The sequence below is a fragment of the Vigna radiata genome, chromosome 2 (assembly GCF_000741045.1).
Source record: "Vigna radiata var. radiata cultivar VC1973A chromosome 2, Vradiata_ver6, whole genome shotgun sequence".
Classification (NCBI taxonomy): Eukaryota; Viridiplantae; Streptophyta; class Magnoliopsida; order Fabales; family Fabaceae; genus Vigna; species Vigna radiata.
In genome coordinates, this window is record NC_028352.1 from 25118585 (window position 1) to 25127262 (window position 8678).

At 30.1% G+C, this 8678-nt stretch overlaps 1 pseudogene; it reads right to left on the bottom strand.

Moving 5' to 3' along the window:
* Nucleotides 1–541: 541 nt before the first annotated feature.
* On the bottom strand, nt 542–4401 carry LOC106776978 (annotated as a pseudogene).
* Between the last annotated feature and the right edge of the window lie 4277 nt (nt 4402–8678).

Sequence of the window (8678 nt, forward strand, 5' to 3'; positions counted from 1 at the left end):
AAAAGAAAAAAAATAAAAAATAAAAATAAAAATAATTAAAAATATATTTAAAAAATTCAAAAAATTATGAGCTGACATGTGTCACCCTTTTTAACGGTGTTAGTACGAAACTAACGACAATGACCTAATTGTTTCAATTTTTCAAAAATAGGGACCCAATTGAGAAAAAGAAGAAATGAGGGACCTAATTGAAAAAGTAAAATAGAAACTATCAGAATGATTAAACCTATAACAATAGGGTAAAAAAATAAAAGAAAAAAAATATTTTAAAAATACGTTTAAAGACACAAAGTAATGTGAAAGAAAAAATACAAACAAATATATTTTTCAAGGAGTTAAATTTATTTTAATAATATATTATGTATTTGATTTACAAAAATAATATTAGAAACTTAAAATTTATTTAAGCTTTAGCATTATTGCATTTAGTTGGGTGCTTAAAAAAAAAAGTGATAGGCAGACTTTAAGTTTATAGTAAATACATTTGGTATATCAGAATTTCTTCTAAACCTAATAATTAATAAAGAGACAGAGGCTTCATAATTATAATGTTAAAAGAATTTCATGAAGGTGTAATTTGTTACATGACAGGACTACCAACAGGAAAGGAAAAGCAGTTCATACAGCTATTAAACTATCTCTACCATTAAACAAAATTAAACAAAAGAAACAAACTCACTACAGTATTAATAGGTTTCGAATGTGAGAAACCTTTTTCCAGTCTTCGCCTCCTTCTTTGTGGCAACGCTGTTTCAGCAAAGGACAGTTCATTATTTCAAGAAATGAAATTGATTTGGGAAGACCCTCTTCTGGTAAGCATTGGAGGTTGGGACATTTCAAAAGTTTCAGTGTTTCGAGAGATGAGAGTTCTAAGAGACCCTTGTAGTTCAATTTTTGTAGATGTCGATAATCCCTTATTATTAGTTGAGTAAGAGAGGGTGGAAGCAAACCTTCATCAGGAAAACATTTCGCCTTTACTTTTTCAATCCTTAAACTTCTCAACGAAGGATTGTCTCCTAAAGCTCTTTTGAGTGAGCCAACAAGTCTAAAGCAATTATTCAGTGTGATGTGTTTTAGATTTAATGGCAAACCTCCTTCAGAGAACGACTCAAGTCTTGGACACTCTTTTATCTCTAGGCTTCTTAGAGATGGAAGCAGCATATGCATGTTTGCAGGCAATGATTCTAATTTAGGGCACTCTTTGATTTCCAGATGCCAGAGATGATTGTGAACATGATTTTGTGAAATCATCTGTAGATTAGGAAATCCACTGAGTTCAAGAGTCCTGAGTGTTGCGAAGAAATCCAATGGAAAGATCCTTAGAGAGACACAGTCATCACTTATTGACTCTGAACAAATGGACAACTTTTCAAGATAAGTGTCGAATAGCATATGTCCAACCATTGCCACCAACGACCGCTCCAACGGCAGCTTTCCGCAGTCTTGTAGACGTAATTCTACCGCACTGACAATCAAAGCTTCAAGTTGTTCGCAGTGAATCACTATTAAAGTTTTTAAAGCAACAAACTTTGGCAAGTGTCCTTTCAGCTTGGGACAATTTTTAATTGAAAATTCTTTTAGACATGTAAAAGCACCTGTCTCAGCTTGGCAGTCCCACTTTTCCCATTGCCTCATATCGGAGAAATACAATGTTTGAAGGGATTTAAATGAAGAAGAGTTGTTCCCATGAAAGTCAGCATCAATACTCACTATCCCATCAAGTCCTGCAATGCTCAAGTGCTTGAGAAATAGAAAAAGTCCAAACGCAGGTAAACGTTGGCAAGATTCACATCCCTCCAACTCTAAGGACACCAGATTCGGTAATGAATTATGACGTAACCAATTTGGAAATTGTTTACCAATATAGTTCCTTATTAACAACTTCTTCAAATATTTTGAAGGACGTAGATTCTCAATTACATCCTCAGCTTTTTCTGAATCAACAGAGGAGCTGCCACTGAAATTCCATTCTAACTGTAGTTCAACAAGGTGCGGTTTGTTCTTCAAATCTACTTCCAATGCACAGGAGGGATTCTCAATATTTTGCAGATCATCCATTGTTAGTCTTCCATGAAGATCGAGTTCTCCTAATTGCTGAAAATTGATTTCTTTACTTTTCTCAACATGAAATGAACTCATCGTTACTTGAAGATTCTTCAACTTTCCCAAATGTGCTACCACATTTTGTACTTCAGTACCTTTTAAATCAAGACGACGCAAATTGTCGAGTTGATATAAACATGAGGGAAGCTCCTTTAAGTTTTTACAATAGTTAAGCTGCAGTATTTGCAACTTGTCGAGTTGATGTAAACATGAGGGAAGCTCCTTTAATTTTCGACAATAGTTCAGCTGCAGTATTTGCAACTTGTAGAGTAAACTTATTGAGTCGGGTAGTTTTTCTATTTCAGTGAAGGATACATCTAATGAACGAAGATGCTTAAGATTTCCTACAGATTTAGGGACCTCCGTAAGGCTATTACAATTACACAAAGATAAAACACGTATTAACTTAAATTTGGAGAACAAGTCATCTATGGGCATATTGCAATCCCAACCCCCAATCCGATCTGTTGGCGTAAATATATGCAACTTTTGAGTATCAATCGAACTCCCAAACCCATCAAAATATGATTTAGAGTATGAAAATGAACAATGACGGGTTGTTTTGGGTATACCTTTTGGTTCATCAACTCCTAACCTGATGCATATGTCTTCACACACGTATTTTGCCAAATCATTTAGAAGGTCATGCATGATAAAACTCTTTATCTCTTCGTGTATTGACTGTTGAAAGAAAGACCAAGATAATAGATCATTGCAATATTCTTCACCAACTTCTTTAGGACTCTTTTTCTGTAGAGGGTTTTCTAGCAAATTTTCAGCCATCCACAGTTGAATTAACCACTCCTTGTCAAACCAATAACCTTTGGGAAATAAGGCACAAAAAGCAAAGCATTTCTTTAGATGAGAAGGAAGGTGGAAATAGCTCAGTCTTAAAGCAGGGAGTATATCACTTTCATTTTCTGAAAAATCCCATATCTCACTCTTCATAATACTTTTCCATTCCGAAAGGGATGATTTATTGTATAATAGACTTCCCATAGTTTTTAAGGCTAAAGGAAGTCCATTACATTTTTCAACTATCTTCTTACCAATCTCTATGAAGTCTGAGTCTGGTTGGGGATTACCATTTTGGAATGCATGCTTTGCGAACAAGTCCCAACAATAATCTTTTTTTAATACCTGCAGGAGGCGCTTTTCTGATCGCATGGTAACAGCAACCTTCTCACTCCGTGTAGTGACAAGAATTCTACTGCCTTGGCTTCCGAAAACTAAGGGCTTCTGCATGTCTTCCCATTTAGATGGTCTTTCGTTCTAAACATCATCCAAAACGAGAAGAAATTTCTTTCCCATAAGTTCTTCTTTTAGTCTTTTCTGAATTACTTCATGTTGTATACTATGATCAGTGGAACCAGTTATTGTGTGAAGAATTGCTCTTGATACTTTGAGGACATCAAATTCCTGTGGAACACCTACCCAAACTTTAGTATCAAAGTTAGCTTCTTCAAGCCTTGGGTCGTTGAATACATGTTGGGCAAGAGAGGTCTTACCCATCCCACCCATGCCCACAATAGAAAGTATAGACAGGTTGCTGTGAGTGTCCGATGTGAGCCAGTTAAGGACAAATTCTTTGTCATCATCTCTGCCATAGATAACACTTTCATTTGGCAAAGATGTATGTATTAATTTACTACCGGATACTGATCCAACCCCAACACGAGCACCCTTTTCCAAACCTAGAATATAGCTTTCGTTTGCAAGATCTTCTAGGTCCTCAATGACTTGTTCCATCATGGATTCAATTTCATTTTCAAAGAAACTGAGAAAAGAAGAGTTGAGGGAATTCCACACCTTCTTGGATGCACTCAGAGACTCAGCTTCCACTTGGGTTTTGGAGAGTTCATAATCTATCTCATCCAAGAGATCTTCTGCATCAATCACAACACCTTTGGCCCTGAGAAGCCAATCTCTGACACGTGGATCTGTGAACTGCTTTTGTTCTGCTTCATAAGCCACAACATCAATGGCTAGCAGCTTCATCTTCAAGTTGCTGAGTTGTTTCTTGTGCTTTCTTTGATGGAATATGTCGACGAGACGAGAAGCCAAAGTGTCGATAGTCCTCTCGAGGAAAGTTGAAACAAGAACACCGGTAACCATTTCTGCTGCCATGAGTGAAACTGTGAGATTTGAAGTTAAGCGTAGGCCTTTGACTGGGTACAGAGCAATGAAAACAATGTGAATAAGCTATGTCTTTGCATTAGGGTTGGTGAACATCTTCAAGTAATAAGAGTTGTAAAAGAGACGAAAGTGATAATGAGATAATATATTTTGCAGATGATGTATTATAAAAATACAGCTAATAAAAGAGACTTAAATAAGCTTATCAGATGACCAGATTAGTATACGACTTCTAGAACTATCAGACATTATCCTCGAAATAGTCTATAAGTTACACTGCATCTACTTTACTATGAAATTACTATATCAGGAATTTACGTCTCTAACAAGTTCAAACAATTTTCTTTCATATCGATTTTCATTTACGACGGAAGTAATACTTACATTCATAGGTTAATTTTACGATATTGCACATAATTTCTTACTGCATAAATTGCACTTAAACTAGTCATCCATGAGCTCCTTCAACCATATACCCACCTCAATACAATGTACTCCATAGTTCTAATGACTCGGAATAATATATTCTAACAAAATAAGTGCAAATTATTAAGAATCAAAATATAAATTGAAGGTACAGTATTGAATACAAATAAAAAAGTTAGGTGGGATATAAAATAAATAAATATTTATAAAACATTACATCTTTAGGTTTAGTATTGATATATATGGCCTCTTATGAATAACTCATAATTGTTTTAGTTCAGGTTGCTGAATTTAATAATTTTTTCTTGATTTCTAATGAACTAATAATAATGGTCAATTTCGGTGGCTAACTGATCAATAAAGAAACCGAAATAATCTAACACTATATTGTATAGGACAAAAAGAAGTTGACTTTGCAGTGAAATACAATATAACTGCAAAGTGTTTGATAAGCTGTCGTTGAAGCTATCAAATTAATACTACTTTTCAAGGCAACTTCAGTATTGCCTAGTAGTATTCAAGAAAATAGATAGGGCTAAAGTAACCCTAAGTCGTCTNTATATATATATATATATATATATATATATATATATATATATAGGCACAATGTTCTTCTCATTTTGTAATCCATACCTTTGACCAACTTTTACTATCTTAACAAATTTTGGTATACAGTTCAAAAACTTCATCAAGCCATTATCCTATAGAAAATTAAAAATAAGCTAATTATCAGAAAAATAAATGTAATAAAACAAACTGACAACAGAATGTTTAGAATATATATTACATAATTGGAAACACAAAGACAAAAGTTAGTAGCTGAAAACTTAAACAAAGAACACTGAAAATAATGCAGCAGCCATTGAATTACCTTATATGCCAAACCTTGCAAATCTTTGGTATGACAATTTCTTGTAGTACCTCCATAATTTCTATGCGTGTAAAAAAATTCAATTTGTCCATGTAATGAAAATATTTTAGATTGAATAATTTAAGAATATATTTTAAATTATAAATCCAAAATTCATAAATGTATTTTAGTTTGGACAATCTAAAATATATATTTATATCTAGAAATGTATTATAAATTATATAATTCAAAAATATATTCTAGATTATACCATATGAAATACATTATTACATAATTTATAACTATATTTTGAATTGAACCTGTTTTCAAATTTTCAAATTGTGTAATTCAGAAATGAATAGTAGATTATACAATTAAAATAAATTTATGAATTATGTAAGAAAAAAATCTAGAACATATTTTCATATTTGAAAATGTAAACTAAATTTTATAATTTAGAATAAATATATAGAATATATTAGAATACTTTTTTTTTAATTTATAGATATATTGCATATTGTTCTGGTTTTACAATTCACAAATCTAAAGTTTGAGTATTCTAGAATTTTTCAACATTTTCATGGAGATACAGGAAAAAACCATTGGGTGGAAAAATCAATTTCCCACATTGGATCATACACAAAAATTTATTAACAAAGCCTCACGCATACATCTAACAAGATGTTGCTCATTTTTAAATATGTAGTGTCGTAAGTTTTAGAATGAACCAAGGAAATCACAATTAAAATGTCAATCATTATTGGAAAAATCTTTCAGGAAAGACAAGTCTATGCGCATAACATTAATTTTAATTTCTGTATAATTTGAATTTATGAATAATTTGAACTAGGAAAGACCAGCCCATGCTAATTCAAAGTTTTTTAAAAGAATAATAATTGGTAATCAACAATGATTGCTTACTTATATCACAGGCAGGCAGTGATGCTGCTACATCAGCCATACGTATGATAAATGAAAAATGCGACAAGTGCTTTATTTTAAAACGTAATTACTAAACATCATTGTAAAACAAATATGGGCAAAAGCACAATTAGCCACAATCAGCCAACATAAAAAAAAAAATAAAAATTGATTCCATTGAAACATTTAAGTTTATTACTGCATAAAAGGCTTTTTAATATATGTTATCTGATTATTAAGTAACGTTAATAGGATGTCGAGTTTTTATAGATAGACGTCTGTATAAACGTCAAAATATATATGTCATATATTTATATAGATGTCAAATTATGTAAATTGGATATTTATATAAACGTCGGATAATATAGATAGCACTCTTAATAATTATTGGAAAAAACAAAGTATTTTACATTTACTTATAAAAAAAATCATGTCATCCTAAGCCATAATGGATTACAATAATATATCAGAAGAAGGTAAAACAAAAGCATACGAACCTTAGCTCAAATGAAGCCACAGAGAACAAACTTGGAAAAATGACCAATGAAACGTGATTTAGCATCAGTTCAAATTACTCAAAAGAACAACCAAACAAATTTACAATTCCAAACAATTGAAGAACTTCTATATGATAGATTTCTTTTAATCAGTCATATCATTAGAAGTATTACTTTTATTTTAAAAAAATATCATTTCTTTACTTATAATGTAATATGTTTTCATTAGTCATAATATTTCTAGTTTTTATTACGAAAATGTTATCTTTTAATTTATTATGATAAATAGATTTTACTTGTCGTCATTTTTTTCACCTTTAAAATAATTATTTTATAAACAAAAATAATTACTTGTAAAATAAATAAAAGTTATTTACAATAAAATTGTAAAAGTAATTTATATTTCATTTTATAATTAATTTTTTATAAAAAAATTATAATGTAGTAATGTAATTTATTATATTGTTATTATTTTCAAAATAATACTTTTAAAATTTTGATATTATAAGAAAGAATCAATAGTACATTTGTAAACAATTGAATATTTCTTTTATCACTATTATGTTACGATAATAGTTATCCATATGTCTTTATCCACTTTCATATATATATATATATATATATTTTATGATTTCTCTATTTTAAAGCTGCTTAGTATAAGTGGATATAGGTGGCAATTTGACTTTTTTTTTTTTTTAAAGAAGGTTTCCTCTTTGATGAGAAGAGGACATTCATTTGCAAATACTTTTAGATGTTTAAGTTTCTAAAAGAGTTATGACATGTGAGTGAGAGTAATTATGAAGTGAGAATTTTTAAAAAAAATATTAGTTATATTTATAGAATGAAAAAAGATTAGACCTATACTTCTATTAGAATAATAATAGTGTAGTAAATAATTATAAAAGAATAAATAATAATAATTATGTCACATTATTGAGATTTAATTATAATATATAAATATAATTCAAATAAGTGTAGTTTAAGACTTTTATGTTTATTGGATTGATTAGAAACATAAGTTCTAGTATCAAGAGTTTGGTTTAGGCTAAGTTATGTGATTTACATATGGATTGACCATTTGATCGAGTTCATAATTGGTTATTTCATTGAATGTATGCTCGATTTTGTTGAGTTTTTTTTTTTTTTATATTATTCGAGTCTGTCGAGTTTGGAGTTTTTTTCTTTTCTATAATTTCTGCATTTGGGTGCTAAGCTACCTCTATATTTGGATGTCGAACTTGTTATGATCAGGTAGAGAAATTATAAGACCTTAAAAAAATAAAGGATCTAGAAGGGTGATGAACGGAGATATCATTAATTAAAATAAGAAAAAAAGAATTAAAAAAGTTATGCAAGCTTATTTTTTTTAGTGATGTTGAAAATTCTTCAGTGATTGCTTTCCAATTAATTTTTTTGTTCTTATCAAGTTCCTTATAATTTATGCCGCGCTTATAATATTATATTGCTAGACCATTAAAATGTAGTTTGAAAACTGGTTCAATGTTGGAAAAAAATCCAAATAAAATAACGTTGTTTTGATTATGAATCTTAATCCACATTTTCTTTTGAAAACAAAATATGATACATTGAATTAGAAAGGCAACGTTTGAATTATAGTATTTAAGTAGTTATATATTTTTCTTACGTGCATAAGTGTTGCCTTATTTTTGCTAACTGGTGCATGATTTAAATATATATATATATATATATATATATATATATATATATATATATATATATATATA